Raw genomic sequence first — 21,665 nt, 5'->3', positions numbered from 1 at the left:
TTTGCTCGCCCAAAAAAACTGTAAGTTTTACCTCACTTTACCCTCCACTCTCCTTTGTTTATAATGTAATTATATGTTCATAATTTAAGTGTCTGTTCTCTTTACCCATATTTTGGCTGTTTCCAGTTTCTTCTTATTTCTTGGTGTTCTTAGAGGTCTTGTTTTATCATATAGTATTTGTTAGATAATTTTATTTAGCTATTTCTGTAAGTTAGGTCTCCTGGTGAATATATATATATGTATTTTAATATATATTTTATATACATATATTTTATCTCTCTTGAGAATGTTTTGTTTTCCCCTTCATGCCTGAAAGATTTTTTTACTTGATACAAAATGCTAGGTTGACAAGTTTTACTTTCAGGACAGGAAAAATGCTGTGCATTTTTTTTTTCTGCCTCTCATGGTTTCTGATCAAAATTTGCTATCATATAAATTGTCTTCTCCTTGTAGATAATGCTTTGTGTTTTTTTTTACTGATTTGATTTCAGGATTTTTGTTTGCCTTTTTTTCCCAGTTTAACTATGATGTGTCATGATGTGGATTTCTTTTGGGTTTATCCTTTTGGGAATTTGGTCTACTTCTTAAATCTGTAGGCTTATGTCTTTTGTCAAATTGGGAATTCCCAATTCCCTTATTTCTTCAAGTACTTTTTCAGCTCTGCTTTCTTTCTCTTCTCCTTCCAGGATTTTGATGACAGTAATAATATATCTTTATCATAGTCCACGAAGACCCTGAGGCTATTTTTTTTCAGTCTCTCTGTTGTTAAACTGAATAATTTTGAAGATTGTTCAACTTTCAAACTCACTGATTTCATGCTCTTTTCTGATGTTGAATCTCCAGTGAGTTTAGTATTTTGGTTACTATATTTTTCAGTTCCTAATTTTTCATTTGCTTCTTCACAACTTCAACTTATTTTCTAAGGCTTTCTATTTTTTCATTGATCTCAATCATGTTTATAATTGCTTCTTGAAGCATTTTTATGATAGCTGCCCCAAAGTCTTTGTAAGTTAACGTAAAAGTCTGCCACCTTAGAGTTGACATCCGTGACTGCCTTCTTTCATTCAAGATGAAATTTTTCCTAGTTGTTTGTATAAGTGATTTGTAAATTAAAATATGCATATTTGTTCTGAGATTTGGGATCTTATTTGAACCCATGTTTTAGGTACCCTCCTTTGACATCACTCAAAGGAACAGGGGAAAGAAAAAATTCATTTACTTCCAGGTGGAATTAGAAGTCCAAGTTCCCATCTTTTTTTTTTCCTTTAAGTTTTATTGAGATATAATTTTCATACAGCACTGTAAAAGCTTAAGATGTACCACATAATGATTTGACTTAAATAATTTTTTTATATATTTGAAATGAAATGATTGTCACAATAGGTTTAGTGAACATCTATCATCTCATATATCACTTCAGTTCAGTTCAGTCACTCAGTCATGTCCGCCTCTTTGCAACCTCATGGACTGCAGCACACCAGGCCTCCCTGTCCATCACCAACTCCTGGAGTTTACTCAAACTTTTGTCCATTGAGTCAGTAATGCCATCCAATCATCTCATCCTCTATCATCCCCTTCTCCTCTTACCTTCAATCTTTCTCAGCATCAGGGTCTTTTCAAAACAGTCAGTTCTTCATATCAGGTGGCCAGAGTATTGGAGCAAGGGAAAGAACTAATTCATTTACTTCCAAGTGGAATTAGAAGTTGAAGTTCCCATCTGTTTTTTTTCTTTAAGTTTTATTGAGATATAAATTTTCATACAGCACTGTACAAGCTTAAGATGTACAACATAATGACATTAAATAAATATACCTTAAAAATTGTTTTTCCATGTGATGAAAACTCAGGATTTACTCTCAACTTTCATTTGTAACATATAGCAGTGTTGTCACAATCAAGTTGTACATTATATCCCTAGTATTTATTTATCATATAACTGGAAATTTGTACCTTTTGTCTTCCTTCATCTAATTGCTCCTCCCCTTACCACCAGTCTGGTCACTGCAAATCTGATCTCTTTTTTAAAAGTTTTTATTTTTTAAAAAAATTTATTTATTTTAATTGGAGGCTAATTACTTTACAATATTGTATTGGTTTTGCCATACATCAACATGAATCCACCACGGGTGTACACATGTTTCCAATCTTGAATCCCCCTCCCACCTCCCTCCCCATACCATCTCTCTGGGTCATCCCAGTGCACCAGCCCCAAGCATCCTGTATCCTGCATCGAACCTGGACTGGCGATTCATTTCTTATATGATATTATCATGTTTCAATACCATTCTCCCAAATCATCCCCCCCCCCCTCCCACAGAGTCCAAAAGACTGTTCTATACATCAGTGTCTCTTTTGCTGTCTCGCATACAGGGTTATCGTTACCATCTTTCTAAATTCCATATATATGCGTTAGTATACTGTATTGGTGTTTTTCTTTCTGGCTTACTTCACTCTGTATAATAGGCTCCAATTTCATCAACCTCATTAGAACTGACTCAAATGTATTCTTTTTAATGGCTGAGTAATACTCCATTGTATATACATACCACAGCTTTCTTATCCATTCATCTGCTGATGGACATCTAGGTTGCTTCCATGTCCTGGCTATCATGAACAGTGCTGTGATGAACGTTGGGGTACACATGTCTCTTTCCCTTCTGGTTTCCTCAGTGTGTATGCCCAGCAGTGGGATTGCTGGGTCATAAGGCAGTTCTATTTCCAGTTTTTTAAGGAATCTCCACACTGTTCCCCATAATGGCTGTATTAGTTTGCATTCCCACCAACAGTGTAAGAGGGTTCCCTTTTCTCCACACCCTCTCCAGCATTTATTACTTGTAGACTTTTGGATCGCAGCCATTCTGACTGGCGTGAAATGGTACCTCATTGTGGTTTTGATTTGCATTTCTCTGATAATGAGTGATGTTGAGCATCTTTTCATGTGTTTGTTAGCCATCTGTATGTCTTCTTTGGAGAAATGTCTATTTAGTTCTTTGGCCCATTTTTTGATTGGGTCATTTATTTTTCTGGAGTTGAGCTGTAGGAGTTGCTTGTATATTTTTGAGATTAGTTGTTTGTCAGTTGCTTCATTTGCTATTATTTTCTCCCATTCTGAAGGCTGTCTTTTCACCTTGCTTATAGTTTTTTTTTGTTGTTGTGCAGAAGCTTTTAATTTTAATTAGGTCCTATTTGTTTATTTCTGCTTTTATTTCCAACATTTGTTTGTGTATATATGCATTTGCTTATTTCGATGTATAGCTGGTCACAACTATGTTAGTTACTGGTACACAAATAGTGATTCTATATTTCTAAATATTTCAAAAGAATCACCATGATGAATCCAGTTGTCATCAGTCACTATACAAAGATATGACATAATTACTGACTATATTCCCCACACTGTAGATTTCATACCTGTGACTCATTTATTCTGTAACTGAAAGTTTGTACTTCTTAATCTCACTCATTTATTTTTCTCCTCCCCTACCCTTGCCCCCTGGCAACCACATGTTTGTTCTCTGTATCTATGATTCTGTTTCTGTTTGGTTATATTTGTTTATTTGTTTCATATTTTAGATTCTGCCTTTAGGTGAAAACACAGGGTATTCATCTTTCTCTAACTTATTTCACTTAGCATAATACCTTCTACATCCAACCATGTTGTCACAAATGGCAAGGTTTCATTGTATTACATGACTGAGTAATCTTCCATTGTGTGTGTGTGTGTGTGTGTATGTGTTGTGTAAAAAATATCTTTATCTAAACATCTAATAATGGGCATTTATGTTGCTTCTGTATCTTGGCTATTTTTAAGAATGCTTCAGTGAACATAAGGGTGCATGTATATCTTTCTGAATCAAAGTTTTTCCTTTTTTTGGTGAATATTCAAAAGTGAAATTGCTGGATTGTATGGTAGTTCTATTTTTAATTTTTTCAGGAATGTCAATACCATTTTTGATAGTGACTATATCAGTTTATGGACGTGAGTCTGAGTGAACTCCTGGAGTTGGTGATGGACAGAGGCCTGGCATGCTGCGATTCATGGGGTCGCAAAGAGTCGGACACGACTGAGTGACTGAACTGAACTGAACTGAACTGAACTGATCCAGTTCCCAGCAGCATTTATTGAAGGGGCTTTTTTTTCTCTGAATTTATAATTTCTGTTAGGCTATACTTTTCCTGGTCCTTCAGCTAGTAAAGAAAATTTTTGTTGGAAATTTTTTTGGTCTGTACCAAAGGATGTATTTGGGTTTCTGGCTTCTTCAAACTCCAAGTCTGAGATATATGAAGCAAAAAGGAAACCCATGTCACCATGGTGTCCTTCCTTGGTTTTTGAGGTCCATGGATGGTCTGTTCTCTCCTTTCCACTTTCAGATTCTTCCTATCCTTGTTTTACATGCAATCATCAGACTTTTCAGTGTAGTTAAGATAAAGAACAGAGAAAAAAATATCTATACCATCTTCCTGGAAACAGAAGTCAAAATCTGGAAGCAGATTTTAGTATATATAATAATCATAAAGTATACATAATGATAGTGAAAATTGAAAACTCCCTCATTCTGAGGAGGGTGGGGGGAAATTGATTGTTTTTTAACCATGGTAACAAGTACACACCAGAACTGGTTTTAATTCTGTTTACTCAATCAATGACAACACCCCTTAATCTAATCAATCAATGACAACATAACACAGAAAGTCACCAGGTTAATGACCCCAGATTGTAAGCAGCAGCCTCCCTCCAGTAAATACACATCTTGAACCCAACCAGTAAATCACAGATCTGCCTTATTGTCTTGCTTCTAAGGCTGTTGACAACCCAGACCCATCATTATAACCAACATAACTCTGATCCTGATCAACCGCTGGACCCAAAGCTTTATCTAAGACCTGCATTCCATTGCCTGACTCTTTTTTGCCCTTAAGAAAATTTACACTGATGAAATCTTAAATTGGAAGAATTAATGTATTAAAATACAGTGATTCATAGTTTGTCTTTCTATTTAACTTACATTTCTATTTCATTCAGCAGAAACATTTATGTCTCCCTTGTTTCATATAGCTATGTGAAGAAATAGACTCAAAGCCTTTTAAAAGATTTAATTTCTCTCTCTCTCTCTTTCCAGACCTAGGCATTATTCCTAAAAAAATAGAATTAAATTAGGAGAGGAAGCCCTGTGTTCCAACTCAGTTCCCACCAAAAACTTGTATTAGGGAATATGGGGGAAATGAGGCATTATTAATACAATTTTGCAAGGTTTTTAATTTTCTATTACTCTTTATTTTTAAAATCACATAGAAGTAGGGGCAAAGTTGACAGTGATTGGATGGCAGGTTAGGTATCAGGGCATTTCTGGAATAATACCCCATAATGTTCCTCAAAATCATTTAATTAACCTCTAATACCTACCACTGCCTACTCAAGTCCTGAATGGATTAGAAAAGATAAAGGGACAAGCAACACACTTGTTGATTGAGCCAGGTAAATCAGAATATGCCTGGTAAACTAAATGAACTTGAAGCTTTCTCTTTCTAGACCATATAGGTAGAAATGGAGATGAGATGAACTTCAATTTAAATATACCTTTGTTGTCTTACATTGTAGTTACAATGACTTCCTTGGTGGCTCAGACGGTAAAGCGTCTGCCTACGATGCAGGAGACCCGGGTTCGATTCCTGGGTGGGGAAGACCTCCTGGAGAAGGAAATGGCATCCCACTCCAGTACTCTTGCCAGGAAAATCCCATGGATGGAGGAGCCTGGTGGGCTACAGTCCATGGGGTCGCAAAGAGTCGGACAAGACTGAGCGACTTCCCTTTCCCTTACTTGTTGTCTACCCTTGGCTACACGTTTAAAAGATGTGAAGACACAAAGATTAGCACCACACCATAGTGAATTTGCAGTGGCAAGCCAATGTACCACTATACCTGATATATTTAGTCCTCTGAAAATGTGAGAAAAGGAGACATCATTTCTGAATTGGTGCAATACGGAAAGCTCTTAGGTGAAATATTGTCTATGACTTTGAAGAATGGGCAGAATTTTGACAGAACAAGCAAAATACACAATGTAGATAAATATGAAAGAGTGATTTGTGGTTGCAAACTAGGGTGTGGTCCTTTGCATCTGGAATCACTTAATCTTCATAAAAAAAAAAAAATGACAAAAGATGAGACTGGACAGGCAGAATGTAGCCAATCTGTGACTTGCCTTTCATGCAAAAATAAAGAAATTGGACTTTCAATTCAGTTCAGTCACTCAGTTGTGTCCAACTCTTTGCAACCAACTATAGCACGCCAGGCCTCCCTGTCCACCACCAACTCCAGGAGTTTACCCAAACTCATGTCCATCAAGTCGGTGATGCCATCTAACCATCTCATCCTCTGTCATCCCTTCTCCTCCTGCCTTCAATCTTTTCCAGCATCAGGGTCTTTTCAAATGAGTCAAAACTCTTCATGAGGTAGCCAAAGTATTGGAGTTTCAGCTTCAACATCACTCCTTCCAATGAACACCCAGGACTGATCTCCTTTAGCATGGACTATTTGGATCTCCTTGCAGTCCAAGGGAATCTCAGAGTCTTCTCCACCACAGTTCAAAAGCATCAATTATTCAGCACTCAGCTTTCTTTATAGTTCAACTCTCACATCCATACATGACTACTGGAAAAACCATAGCCTTGACTAGACAGACCTTTGTTGGCAAAGTAATGTCTCTGATTTTTAATATGCTGTCTAGGTTGGTCATAACTTCCCTTTCAAGGAGTAAGAATCTTTTAATTTCATAGCTGTAATCACCATCTGCAGTGATTTTGGAGCCCCCAAAAATAAAGTCTCTCACTGTTTCCACTGTTTCCCCATCTATTTGCCATGAAGTGATGGGACCAGATGCCATGATCTTAGTTTTCTGAATGTTGAGTTTTAAGTCAACTTTTTCACTCTCCTCTTAGTTGTCAATAATGTGAAGATATGGAAAAGAAGTAGGTACAAGCACTCTGGATATACTCTACCGTAGAAGACAGAGACAGGTTGTATATTGCCACCCTGTTTATTTAACTTATATGCAGAGTACATCATGCTAAATGCTGAGCTGGATGAAGCACAAAACTGGAATCAAGATTGCTGGGAGAAATATCAATAACCTCAGATACACAGATGACACCACCCTTATGGTAGAAAGTGAAGAGGAGCTAAAGAGCCTCTTGATGAAAGTGGAAGAGTAGAGTGAAAAAGTTGGCTTAAAACTCAACATTCAGAAAACTAAGATCATGGCATCCAGTCCCATCACTTCATGGCAAAAAGATGGAGAAACAGTGAGAGACTATTCTCTTGGGCTCTAAAATCACTGCAGATGGTGACTGCAGCCATGAAATTAAAAGACATTTGCTCCTTGGAAGAAAATCTATGACCAACCTAGACAGCATATTAAAAATCAGAGACACTACTTTGCCGACAAAGGTCCATCTAGTCAATGCTATTGTTTTTCCAATAGTCATGTATGGGTGTGAGAGTTGGACTATAATAAAGAAAGCTGAGCATCAAAAAATTGATGCTTTTGAACTGTGGTGTTGGATAAGACTCTGGAGAGTTTCTTGGACTGCAAGGAGATCAAATCAGTCAATCCTAAAGATCAGCCCTGAATATTCATTGGCAGGACTGATGTTGAAGCTGAAGCTCCAATACTTTGGCCATCTGTTGTGAAGAGATGGCTCATTGGAAAAGACCCTGATGCTGGGAAAGATTGAAGACAGGAGAAGGAGGTGACAACAGAGGACGAGATGGTTGGATGGCATCACCGACTCAGTGGACATGAGTTTGATCAAGCTCTGGGAGATGGTGAAGGACAGGGAACCCTGGTGTGTTTTAGTTCATGGGACTCACAAAGAGTTGTACATAAATGAGTGACTGAACAGAAACAACAGAAGACAGAGAAGAACAGGGAGATCCTGGACCAGGGAGAGCAGTGGAAAACACTTTTCCAACAGTCCAGGTGAGAAATGAACCATGAGTGTGGAGTTGTATGAGAGATGGCTTGAGATGGAATCAATGGGAGTCGATTCATTTGGGGTTGAGAGGGAAGAATCACAATGAAGGGAGGAGTCAGACTTCTAGTCCAGACATGTGGATGAACCATTAGTCAGGCAAGAATCATTCTTTTGAAATATAATTGAGCATAAAACTGGATAAAGCACTACCTATTTTAATCTCACTTATCAAAACCTATTATTTCTGCATCTGATGTGTCCTTGCTAAATACACAGGCTTTCAAACTCTAGTATATGTTAGTAATCTTGCCTTATCCAACATTGGACAAAGATGCTAATCCACTGCTGCCCATGGCACTGCTGTGCACAGATGGAGTTCAGAGTAGCTTGTGTTATTTTCCTAAAATGGAAACTGAGGCTTCAAGAGGTTTCTCCAAAGCCAAGTGGTTTAAGTGGCTAAAATAGAGTTGAAACCAATTTCTTTGCTGTTAAATTCTAAGGTGTATCTGCTACAGCCTATGATGAGCATCACACAAGTAACTCAAATTCAGTCTTGACTGGTCTCTACTAATGATTAGAAAAACATCTTTTATATCCAAATTCAAAGCATAATCACTTATCTTTTGTAAGCTATGTTATTCTTTAATATTCATGCATTTACAATTTTCTAGAATTGAGTTTAAATAATATTTGAATTTTGTTATTGATATAAACATGATATATAGCATGTTAGTATAAACATTCATAGCAACACAAATGAGATTACTTTGATTAAAAAATAAGATGATGTTGAGATTGAATTTTGTCACTAGGAAAATGTATAGTGAAAATCTCTTACTACCTCTCTTCTCTGCAGCCAAGTTCCAGTCTCCAGTCTTGTGGAGAGGTTGGCTGCCTCACTCAAGTTCCTCTCAATTTCCTTTATCTTTTAAAATCTTGGAGCTCACTGGTGTTGGGAAGCATGATACTTCTGGGACTGTTCTTCCCTCCACATTTGCAGCCCAGATTTGAGCTCAAGCCATAGCTGAGCATCTGGACTCCATTTTCAGAAACTTTCACAACACAATCCAGCTCTTCTCTTAAAATAATTCTGTTATCATCTCAAATGACAATGTCCCAAGTCTTCTCAAGACCTTTATGGGGGAATTTGAAAGCAATTGCTGTCAAAAGTGTCAGAAAATGCCAAAGAAATCATTAACTCACTGCGGAGGGTTGCCAAACAAATCTAATTGTTGGAGTCTCACAGACTTCAAAGTGCTTTTAACTTATGAATAAAGGTACTAAAGGAAAAATGGGATAGGATTTCACTTTTATTTTGTTTTTTTTTTTTCTTTTACTGTTGATATTGTTGTTTTAATTACACGTATCTTCAGAGCAGCTTTATGGGAAAATTCAAATTCCCAGGAAGCTGGAAATTAGATCAGAAAAAAACAAACAATGACAAAAAAGAATATTGTGTTTTGTTAGGAAATTCCACAACAAGCAACCTCCTATGTGCGTTCATGTGTGCATGCTAAGTCGCTTCAGTCCTGTACGACTCTTTTTGAAACCTATGGACCGAAGCCCACCAGGCTTCTCTGTCCGTGGGATTCTATAGGCAAGAATACTGGAGTAGGTTGCCATATCTTCCTCCAGGCGATCTTCCCAGCCCAGGGATCAAATCCACATCTCTTATGTCTCCTGCATTGGCAGGCAGGTTCTTTACCACTAATGCCACCTGGGAAGCCTAACTTCCAATAAAAATTTGTAAGGAATATGTTTTGTGTGTAATGAAGAGCTTGGGTGTTTCACATGGGAGAAGTTGAACACTGCTCCCTCTTCACCAACGCCTGGATATTGAACCTCATCTGTATAAGGTAAATGACAGTGAGGTGGAGCACAGAGTGGTTACATAACATCCCTTTACAAAGGCACAAATTTATAAAGATAGGCTTCCAACTGGAGTGCAGGCAGTCCAGTGACTCCTCTAAAGATCATTTCTCTTTTGTTAGTGAATTTCCTCTTCAATGAGTCAATCTAGAGTCCAATCCTAATTTATACAACCAGTGCTGCTATAAATTCATAATTTTAAAAACTAGGAAGATATTTGTATGTTTGAAAATTAAGGAATACTGTTTTAAATATCATATAGTTCAATGAAGAAATCAAATTAGAAATTAAAAATATTTTCAGTCAACACACACACACACAAACACACACACACAAAACCTACATAGCAAAATTTGTAAGGAACAGCAAAAACTGTTTAGAGGAAATGTGTAAACTTAGAAAAAATGAAATTAACATTTAATATACTAGAAAGGAACAGCAACATTAACCCAAGAAAATTAAAGGATAAAAATAATAAGCATAAGAATAGAAATTATTAAAAAGAAAACTATTGATAAAAATGACCAAAAAAAAAAACCCCAGTATCTGTTCTTTTAAAGAGTAATCACTTAATAACCCTTGGTAAGCTTTATCCAGAAAAAAAATAGAGAAAAATAAAAATAATCATGCTCAGGAAGAAAACTGCCACATATTCTGCAGACACTAAAACTACAATAAGCAGTCATGAACAAATGCAAGTCATAACTTCAAACATCTAATGGAGTGGACAAGTTCAAGAAGAATTGATTCCAATACATTTTCATGCATTATCTGTTTAAAGATTGGCACTTTTCTCCCCCGTCATTTTCTTCACGTTCAACTAAATACATGTTATACCTTCTCAAGCAGTCCTTTTGTGTCTCAGTCTCTCTTCATTTTTTTATCCTCTTAGACTTTCTGTTGCTGTTTGCTGCTGTTTAGTCACTAACTCATGTCCATCCCTTTTGTGACCCCAGAGACTGTAGCCCAACAGGCTCCTCTTTCCATGGGATTCTCCAGACAAAAATACTGGAGTGGGTTGCCAATTCTTTCTCCAGGGAATCTTCCCAACCCAGGGATTGTACCTGCCTCTCCAGCTTGGCAGGTGGATCCTTTACCACTAGACCACCAAGGTTTTGTGGTTTCCCAAGTGGCTTTAGTGGTAAAGAACCCACCTCCCAAAGCATGAGACATAACAGACATGGGTCTCTTACATCTCAACCACCTGTCAACCATGGGACCACCAAGGAGTCCCCAGACTTCCACTGCAGGAGGCATGAGTTCAATCCCTGGTCAGGGAAATGGGATCCCACATGCCAGTTCAGTGTGGCAAAAAATAATAATAATAATAATAAGATCTATACTGAAAATCAGGAAACCCACATGTGCATTCTGAACTTATTGAGCACTACCTGTATAGACTCAGGCTGTTTTTTTCCACTTCTTTTCTGATCCTTCCTTTGTTCTCTCATATATAAATTAAGACAAAAAAAAAAAAGAAACTGATTAGTGTAAACAGGGAAGATGATTGAACAACACTGTATGTTGATATAATTTTCAGTGGCAAAGCACTATTTGAAGAAATGGTAGAGCATACTTCTTGAATGGCATGAAGTAAAGTGTTTATCACATGGACAAGTTCCATAATGTCACATTTGGATTTATACTTCTATCTACTGAAGATATAGGCATTCTAATCTGTTTCTATTTTAAAATAATGACAACTTTAAAGTGCACTTGTAAGATTTCTTGGCAATGAAAAAATGTAGCCCTATTCCTAAACTACTGAAATGACCAAGATTTTTAAATGGCTCATAAATGTTGCTCATTTTAGAGTTTTAGAAAGTATACAGCTAAAGTTGGAAATGAAGCACTGCTTGAAAATTCAAAAAAGGAGTATGCCATCCAATTTGTATGTATCTCTACTGTTTTATAATGTATTTCTTTACATAGCTTTTTAATGGTTACTCTAGGCATTGTAGAGCTTCCCAAGTGGTTCTAGTGGTAAAGAACCTGTCTGCCAATGCAGGAGACATAAAGAGACACAGGTTCGATCCCTGGGTCAGGAGGAGCCCCTGGAGAAGGGCATGGCAACCAACTCCAGTATTCTTGCCTGGAAAATCCCATGGACAGAGGAGCCTGACAGGCTACAGTCCACAGGCTGCAGACACACTGAAGCAACTTATCATGCACTAAGCATTATAGTCTATCTCTCTAATTTGTTACAGTTCACTGATATCAGCATTTATCAGTTTGAGTGAAGTATAGAAATCTTTACTCTCTTCATATGCTCTATCCTATGCTGTTTATAATAAAGCCTTAAACATTTTTACAACTACATCAGACAAGCATGTCCTTAATTGCTTACTGAAGCATTTTTATGATTTATGAATTTTCAAGCAAATATTTTTTATGGAATTTACTTGAAAATTACAGTCAGAACATTCTAATATCTTCGGCATCTTGGTGTTGATTTCTCTTTACTGCATTTCTTTCATTCAAGTAAAGATTTTCCTGGTTCTTAATATTATGAATAATTTTTAATTGAAAACTGAGCATTTCCAGTATTATGCCACTCTGAATCTTACTTTAAATCTATTTTAACTGACTTTTTCTATAACTTCTCTAAGAGAAAAAGGGTTGGCACTACCATTTTATTGCCTGATGGTGGTAGAAGTCTAGGATGGCTCACTTGACCTCAATTAGCATCCATCAGAGGAGGTTTCCCTGTTCCTGCTGGTTGGGAAAATGGTTCCAGCTCTCTTAAGAGTCTCCACTGATGGGGCAGGACTGCCTCATTACAGCTGCTTCATAAGTGGCCTCCATAGACAGCGAGGGTTGAGGAGGTAGCCCCTGTATACTGATCCTTTCTGCTGGATCTCCTCTGATAGGGCCGTGGGGAGTTGCAAGGACACATGGTGACTGCCAGCAGGAATGGAAATCCGGGTTTCCCTTGTGACCGCTACTGACAGGGATGGGGGTGAAAGTGCCAGTTCACTCCCCCCATTTACTGAACATCCTCCCCATGTTCAGTAAATGACCTCCCCTCTGACTACCTAGAGAAAACAGTGGGCATGAGATGAGTAGTCTTCTCTCTTACTGATGCCAGTATGATATGAATTACCATGAAAAATAAAGTTCACTGCACTGACATAGAGTGCTATAAATCAGCTATGAAGGTGGCTCCTCAGTCCCATATAAAACCCTCTGAGGCAGGGCTTCCTTGACTGTTGTGAATGAACAGAACTTACGTATCCAATTGCTCTTAATCACTACAATTTTGGAAACTCAGGGGGGGAAAGTGCTATTATTTCTGTACTTTTGAATTTCCATACTTCATGTAAAAGAAAAAAAAACTAGTAAAACAAAATTTTATTTTCAAAATTCAAATGCCAAATTAATATTCTCCACATTTTTATATAAGACTGCATTTCAGTACTCTAAATTTGGGACAAAATTCCTAATTTAATACCCATATTTTGGTTGTTTCCTCTATTTAGCTCACTTAAGTTATGTTAGAAGTGGTTGTAGACAGAGAAGTCAAGATATCTATTTTCATTCTTCAAAAAAGACCACAGATTTTTTTTTCTTTTATTTTTTAACTTTACAAATTGTATTGGTTTTGCCATATATCAAAATGAATCCGCCACAGGTATACATGTGTTCCCCATCCTGAACCCTCCTCCCTCCTCCCTCCTCCCTCCCCATACCATCCCTCTGCGTAGTCCCAGTGCACCAGCCCCAAGCATCCAGTATCATGCATCGAACCTGGACTGGCGACTCGTTTCATATATGATATTATACATGTTACAATGCCATTCTCCCAAATCATCCCACCCTCTCCCTCTCCCTCTCCCTCTCCCACAGAGTCCAAAAGACTGACGCACATATATGGAATTTAAAAAGATGGTAACAATAACCCTGTATATGAGACAGCAATAGAGACACTGATGCACAGATTTCTTTTTAAAGAACTATTTGTTTAGTTGGCACCCTAGTGTCCTCCTTTCCATAGCCAAGCTAAATTTTTTTTTAATTTAATTCAGATACTCTCCTTCCACACATCTTACATTTTCCCATGACTTTCCCACCAAGTACTCATTGAGACACCTTGTAGAATGCAAAGATAAGGTTGTGTACTTATATGATCTGGTGAAGCCGCTCAGTCGTGTCCAACTCTTTGCAATCCCATGGACTATAGTCCACCAGGTTCCTCCGTCCATGGGATTTTCCAAGCAAGAATACTGGAATGGGTTGCCATTTCCTTCTCCAGGGCATCTTCCCAACCCAGGGATCGAACTTGGGTCTCCCTCACTGCAGGCAGACTCTTTACCAGCTGAGCCACCAGTGTATGATCTGAGTTACCTATTATTCCACTTCTTTGTTGTTCAGTCACTCGGTTATTTCTGACTCTTTATGATCCCACGGACTGCAGCACACCAGGCCTCACAGTCTGTCACCGTCTCCTGGAGTTTGCTCAAACTCATGTTCATTGAGTCAATGATGCCGTCTAATAAATACACATACTACTTTAATGTGTTTTTAGTAGTATTTCACTATGAAAGTACACATAGTAATATACATTTAAGGAGAATCTGGGGTTCCCTTAAATTGACACTCATTCTGCATGTCCCAGTAGTGGAAAAATAGTTACTTACATCACCAACCCCAACCCTACTGAGGGCAACCACACAACCTCAGAAAGTTGGAATGTTCGTGTAATCTCAAAAGCAACAAATGCTAGCATTATACTGAAAAACTACTGGTCTAAAATATAGTTCCAGAACCTGAGAGACAAAATCACTGCACAGAGTTGCTTTTAGCCTAAGAGCTTTGACTGGTCAACAGGAAAGACCTGCAATGCTGAACCCCAGCACACTGCCCGCTAGTGGTCTCAGAAGGGAAGCCTGGCCTTAATGCAGACTCCACCCACGCCGGGGAGTGCTACCCAGTCTGCATCTTCCTCTAACGGAAAATCAGGAGCAAACAAGGCAACAAACTGCGTTCAACTTGCTTTCCCCAAATAGAATCTCTAACTTCAAGATGAAATATTTGTCTCTGGAAGAAACAAAAGACAAAATCTTTAAGGAGCATGAAAACATGACCCTAGCATCCAACTATTCCTACAAACATTTAAGTGATCAATGTCTGTAAAGAGCAAAAGGGAAATTGTCATGTAGGAAAGCAGGGAGCATGAGTGAGAATCCATGGGCAGTGGTAGCAAAGGAGAGTGGACAAAGAATAGAAACAGATAGAAAAGATGTAAGATATTGAACTGACAAGATTCTGATAAAACAACTAGCCTTATTTTGCACAAAAGAGGAGAAGCCAAGCTTTTAATATGGGGACTAGAAACTGGAACCAAGTAACATTAAAGATTTGCAAAATAACCAAACTGAAATTCTGGAATTGAAAATACTAAAACTGAAATTAAGAACACAAAAGAAAGCCAATAAACACATTAGAAGAGACAAGTATTAAAATTCAATGTGGATCAAAAGCATATAGAGAACAAAATGAGGAAGATAGGAAAAATGAGGGCAGAAGACTGAGAATAAATAGAATGGACCCATCTAAACTCTATTTAATTGAAGTTAAAGAAAGGAAAATGGGACAGAGATGATTTTTAATGTGATATTGACAGCAAATTTTCAAGAACTGATAAAAGTTACTGCTTCATCAATTCAAGAATCCTAAGAAACCACTGGAGAATAAAAGAAATCTATACATAGACACATTGTGTTGGAAATGCTAAATACAAAAGGCAAAGAGAAAAATCTTAGAAGCAGCCAGCTAGGAACAAAAGAAAGAATATCTTTCAGGGAGCAAAATTTTAATGACAGCTGAAGTCTCAACCAAAGGGAAGAAGGTGATGGGAAATGATCCCTTCAAAGCACCCAAAGGAAATAAAATGCATGCAGAATTTGTACTCAGGAAATATTTTCAAAGTGTTAGTGACATGAAAACATTATTAGACAAATACAAGTGGAGAGTTTGCCAAACAGAACCTCATCAAAAAAATTAGTAAATATCTGTTTGGGGAAGAAGGAAAAAGATCTCAGAGAAAGGTTAAAGACAGAAGAAGGGATGAAGAGCAAAGAACTGGATACATCAAAGTGAAAACGGTTCAAAAATTAAATGGATTTAAAATTCACTTCTGCAAAATGTTTCAGGAGAGGTGAAATAAATATTCTAAACCATTGTATTGTTTGGTGAGAAAATAAAGGTATTTTTTGTCATTAGACTTTCATAAATTCAGTTCAGCTCAGTCATGTCCGACTCTTTGCGACCCCATGGACTTCGGCACACCAGGCCTCCCTGTCCATCACCAACACTTGGAGTTTACTCAAACTCATGTCCATTGAGTCGATGATGCCACCCAACAATCTCATCCTTCTCCTGCCTTCAATCTTTCCCAGCATCAGGGTCTTTTCTAGTGAGTCAGTTCTTCCCATCAGCTGGCCAAAGTACTGGAGTTTCAGCTTCAGCATCAGTCATTCCAATGAATATTCAGGACTGATTTCCTTTAGGATTGACTGGTTGGATTTCTTTGCAGTCCAAGGGACTCTCAAGAGTCTTCTCCAATACCACAGTTAAAAAGTGTCAATTCTTCTGCACTCAGCTTTCTTTATAGTCCAACTCTCACATCCATACATGACCACTGGAAAAACCATAGCCCTGACTAGACGGACTTTGTTAGCAAAGCAATGTTTCTGCTTTTTAATAATCTGTCTATTATGGTCATAACTTTTCTTCCAAGGAGCAAGCATCTTTTAATTTCATGGCTGCAGTCACCAGCTGAAGTGATTTCAGAGCCCCCAAAAATAGTCTTTCACTGTTTCCACTGTTTCCCCATCTTTTGCCATGAAGTGATGGGACCAGATGCCATGATCTTAGTTTTCTGAAAGCTGAGTTTCAAGCCAACTTTTTCACTCTCCTCTTTCACTTTCATCAAGAGGCTCTTTAGTTCTTCTTCACTTTCTGCCATAAGGGTGGTGTCATCTGCATATATGAGGTTATTGATATTTCTCCTGGCAAGCTTGATTCCAGCTTCTGGTTCATCCAGTCCAGCATTTCTCATAATGTACTCAGCATATAAGTTAAATAAGCAGAGAGACAATATACAGCCTAGACATACTCCTTTCCTGATTTGAACCAGTCTGTTGTTCCATGTCCAGTTCTAATTGTTGCTTCTTGACCTGCATACAGATTTCTAAAAAGACAGGTCAGGTGGTCTGGTATTCCCATCTCTTGAAGAATTTTGCACCGTTTGTTGTGATCCACACAGTCAAAGGTTTTGGCATAGTCAATAAAGCAGAAATAGATGTTTTTCTGGAACTCTCTTGATTTTTCAATGATCCAAGAGATGTTGGCAATTAGATCTCAGGAACCAGAGATCTAAATCCAGCTTGAACATCTGGGAGTTCACAGTTCACATACTGTTGAAGCCTGGCTTGGAGAATTTTGAGTATCACTTTACTAGCGTGTGACATGAGTGCAATTGTGCAGTAGTTTGAACATTATTTGGCATTGCCTTTCTTTGGGATTGGAATGAAAACTGATATCTTCCAGTCCTGTGGCCACTACTGAGTTTTCCAAATTTGCTGGCATACTGAGTGCAGCATTTTCACAGCATCATCTTTTAGGATTTGAAATAGCTGAGCTGGAATTCCATCACCTCCACTAGGTTCATTCATAGTGATGTTTCTTAAGGCCCACTTGACTTCTCATTCCAGGATGTCTGGCTCTAGGTGAGTAATTATCTGTGTCGTGAAAATCTTTTTTGTACAGTTCTTCTGTATATTCTTGCCACCTCTTCTTAATATCATCTGCTTCTGTTAGGTCCATACCATTTCTGTCCTTTATTGAGCCCATCTTTGCATGAAATGTTCCCTTGGTATCTCTAATTTTCTTGAAGAGATTTCTAGTCTTCCCCATTATATTGTTTTCCTCTATGTTCTTGCACTGATCTTTGAGGAAGGCTTTCTTATCTCTTCTTGCTATTCTTTGGAACTCTGCATTCAAATAGGTATATCTTTCATCTTCTCGTTTGCCTTTCACTTCTCTTTTTTCTTAGCTACTTGCAAGGCCTCCTCAGACAACCATTTTGCCTTTTTGAATTTCTTTTCCTTGGGGATGGTCTTGATCTCTGCCTCCTGTACAGTGTCATGAACCTCCAGCCATAGTTCTTCAGGCACTCTGTCTATCAGATCTAATCCCTTGAATCTATTTGTCACTTCCACTGTATAATCATAAGGGATTTGATTTAGGTCATACCTGAATGGTCTAGTGGTTTTCCCTACTTTCTTCAATTTAAATCTGAATGTGGCAATAAGGAGTTCATGATCTGAGCCACAGTCCACTCCCAATCTTGCTTTTGCTGACTGTATAGAGCTTCTCCACCCTTGGCTGGAAAGAATATAATCAATCTGATTTTGGTGTTGACCATCTGGTGATGTCCATGTGTAGAGTCTTCTTTTGTGTTGTCGGAAGAGGGTGTTTGCTATGACCAGTGTATTCTCTTGGCAAAACTCTGTTAGCCTTTGCCCTGCTTCATTCCGTACTCCAAGGCCAAATTTGCCTGTTATTCCAGGTATTTCTTGACTTCCTACTTTTGCATTCAAGTCCCCTATAATGAAAAGGATATTTTGGGGGGATGTTAGTTCTAGAAGGTCTTGTAGGTCTTCATAGAACCATTCACTTCAGCTTCTTCAGCATTACTTGTCGGGGCATAGACTTGGATTACCATGATATTGAATGGTTTGCCTTGGAAACGAACAGAGATCATTCTGTCATTTTTGAGACTGCATCCAAGTACTGCATTTTGGACTCTTTTGTTGACTATGATGGCTACTCCATTTTTTCTAAGGGATTCTTGCCCACAGTAGTAGATATAATGGTCATCTGAGTTAAATTCATCCATTCCAGTCCATCTTAGTTCTCTGATTCCTAGAATGTCGATGTTCACTCTTACCATCTCCTGTTTGACCACTTTCAATTTGCCTTGATTCATGGACCTAACATTCCAGGTTAATATGCAATATTGCTCTTTCCAGCATCAGACTTTACTTCCATCACGAGTCACACCCACAACTGGTTGTTGTTTTTGCTTTGGCTCCATCTCCTCATTCTTTCTGGAGTTATTTCTCCACTGATCTCCAGTAGCATATTGGGCACCTACTGACCTGGGGACTTTGTCTTTCAGTGTCCTATCTTTTTGCCTTTTCATACTGTTCATGGGGTTCTCAAGGCAGGACTACTGAAGTGGTTTACCATTCCCTTCTCCAGTGGACCACATTCTGTCAGAACTCTCTACCATAACCCATCCATCTTGGGTGGCCCTACACAGCATAAATTATGAATGGATATTATAATTTCTAACGTATCCACTGAAATAATAGGATAAAATGGTGTATGCCCTACTTAAAAATTAAAGAAGAAAATGTTAAATATTCTTAATCTACTTATTAAGTGGGAATTTCACAGAAGGAGTTCTTCCTAAGTAGTACAATTTGGAAAGAGGTAGAAAAAGAATACCTTTAAGGAAGTGACCTGACACATACTGTCCTGAACAGGTGATTAAAGTCACAGTGATGAGTCAATTTGATTATGTGTACCTTAGATACCTTGATGATAACAATGGCACTTTATTGTGTGGTATTCCCTCAGTAAAGAAACATTCAGTCCAAGCAATATCCATTCAATATTCATTGGAAAAATAATATTCAATGAAGATACAGTTTTAATTGCACACAAAATATTCCAGAGAAGAAGAAAAGATACTCTCATAATCCTGATAACAAATCAAGTACTCAAAGAATTATACAGCCTCACTTTGGATGTAATAACCAAGTTAAGCTTAACAACCAAAGTGATATGTTGCTTTTTTATGATTAAGTCAAATGATATAAACTCACCACATTAACAGTTAAAAGACAAAAATAATTCAGTCATCTCATATGATGCAGAAAAGTATCTCATAAAATTTCACATCCATTATGATGACAAATTTTATCAAATTAGTAATAGAAGAGAACTCCCCTAACCTGAAAAGTGTATCTATAAAAACCCTCAGTGAATTCCTCAAAAGTTCTGACATTCAGGAAAAAATATTTCTTCTACATTATGCTGGATATCAGAATCAGAAGAGAGATAAATGGAATAAGAGTTAAACAAAAACAACAATAACTATTTGTAACATGCAAATATATGTTTATATATATATGATTATTGATATATGATAAAGTATAGAACAGAATAGAGATTCCATAAACAGACCCACATGTATATGCATAATTTAATTTTGATAAAAGTGCAAAGAACAGAGAATAGTCTGTTCAACAAATGGTGCTAGAATAATTGAATATGCATGTCAAAAATAAACATGTTTGTATTTTGTACCAAGTACAATAATTAATACAGAATAGATCATAGACCTAAATTTAAGACCCAAAACTATGAAATTTCTACAACATAACATAGGAGAAAAACTGTAAACCATAAGTTAAGGAAAGCTGCTTACTTACAACTGCAAAAGCATGACCCATAAAAAATAAATTGATATACTGATCTTTATGCAATTTAAAAGTCAACTTTCAAAAAGCATGGCTAAGAGATTACAAAAGCAATCTACAGACTGTTAAAAAATGTTTTCAAACTATACATCTAATAAAAAAACTTGAATCCAGAATATACAAAAGACTCTCAAAACTCAGTGACAAACAGCCCAGTTTTTTAAAATTGATGGAAGATTTGGACAGACACTTCTCCCCATAAGATACTTGAATGGCAAATAAGCTCATGAAAAAATGCTTAACATCATTAATCATCAGGGAAATGCTAATTGAAACCTCTGTGAAATATCACTACACATCTATAAAAGTGGTTAACATTTTAAAAGATGTGGCAGAATTGGAACTCTCACACATTACTGATGGAAATAAAAAATGGTACAATCTCTTTGGAAAACAGCTCAGTTGTCTCTTAAAAACTTAAACACCTACCATATGATCTAACTATTCTACTGCTGGGGTTTATCCAAGGGGGAAAAAAAAGCATATATTCATACAAATATTTGCATGAATGTGGACTATGAATGAATGAATGAATTGTATGAATTGTTTGAATATTTGTATGAATATTTGTATGAATATTTGTATTGCATATTTGTATTGAATATTTGTATGAATATTTGCATGCATGTGGACTACCGTAGCATCTTTGATTGAAAGCTGGAAGTTTTATTTGTAACCTAGAAACAACCCAAATATCTAGCAGTAGATGAATGAACAAACATCTATAGTATACTCAAACCTAGACTCATGCTGAATCATGAATTTATCTCAAAATATATGTTGAGTCAAAAAAAATCAGATAGAAATGAGTACATACTATATGATTCTGTTAGGTAGGAAGTTAGGCATGAGCAATGAGGAGTGGCCTAGCCAAAAAGGATGCAAGTTGATCTCTAAACCCTATCCCAGTGCTGCTGGAGAGCTCATAGATATGCTACAAAACAACCACAGAGACTTTTCCAACTCCTATGAATGCACCCTAGGCACACAGTAGATACAGACTAACCACAGGGCCTTCTCCAACCCTGGCACATGCGCCCTTATGCCCAGCTGTGTCCTCAAGTGACCTCAGGCAGCCAGGAGCCCTTTAAGATTCATAAATATTCTATACATACATACATCTGATTATAACAGACTGAATTATGGGAAAGACATGCACAATACAGCCTGCTGTTATGTAACTTGCAACTGACAATCAAAACTGTCAGCCCACACCCCGCTAAATGAATATGTGAAAGCCCTGTCTCTAAACCCCCACCCCGCCACTCC

General features: G+C 37.5%; 1 non-coding gene across 1 annotated transcript; it reads left to right on the top strand.

The window, feature by feature from the left end:
* Window positions 1-5,610: 5,610 nt before the first annotated feature.
* TRNAR-ACG lies at window positions 5,611-5,682 on the top strand. The gene has a single exon. It is a non-coding gene; the product is annotated as a tRNA-Arg (tRNA).
* The last annotated feature ends 15,983 nt before the right edge of the window (window positions 5,683-21,665 follow it).

The sequence above is a fragment of the Bos indicus x Bos taurus genome, chromosome 4 (genome assembly GCF_003369695.1).
Source record: "Bos indicus x Bos taurus breed Angus x Brahman F1 hybrid chromosome 4, Bos_hybrid_MaternalHap_v2.0, whole genome shotgun sequence".
In the NCBI taxonomy this organism is placed as follows: domain Eukaryota; kingdom Metazoa; phylum Chordata; class Mammalia; order Artiodactyla; family Bovidae; genus Bos; species Bos indicus x Bos taurus.
Note: the sequence above shows the minus strand (reverse complement) of the source record. Positions and strands in the feature narration are given on the sequence as shown.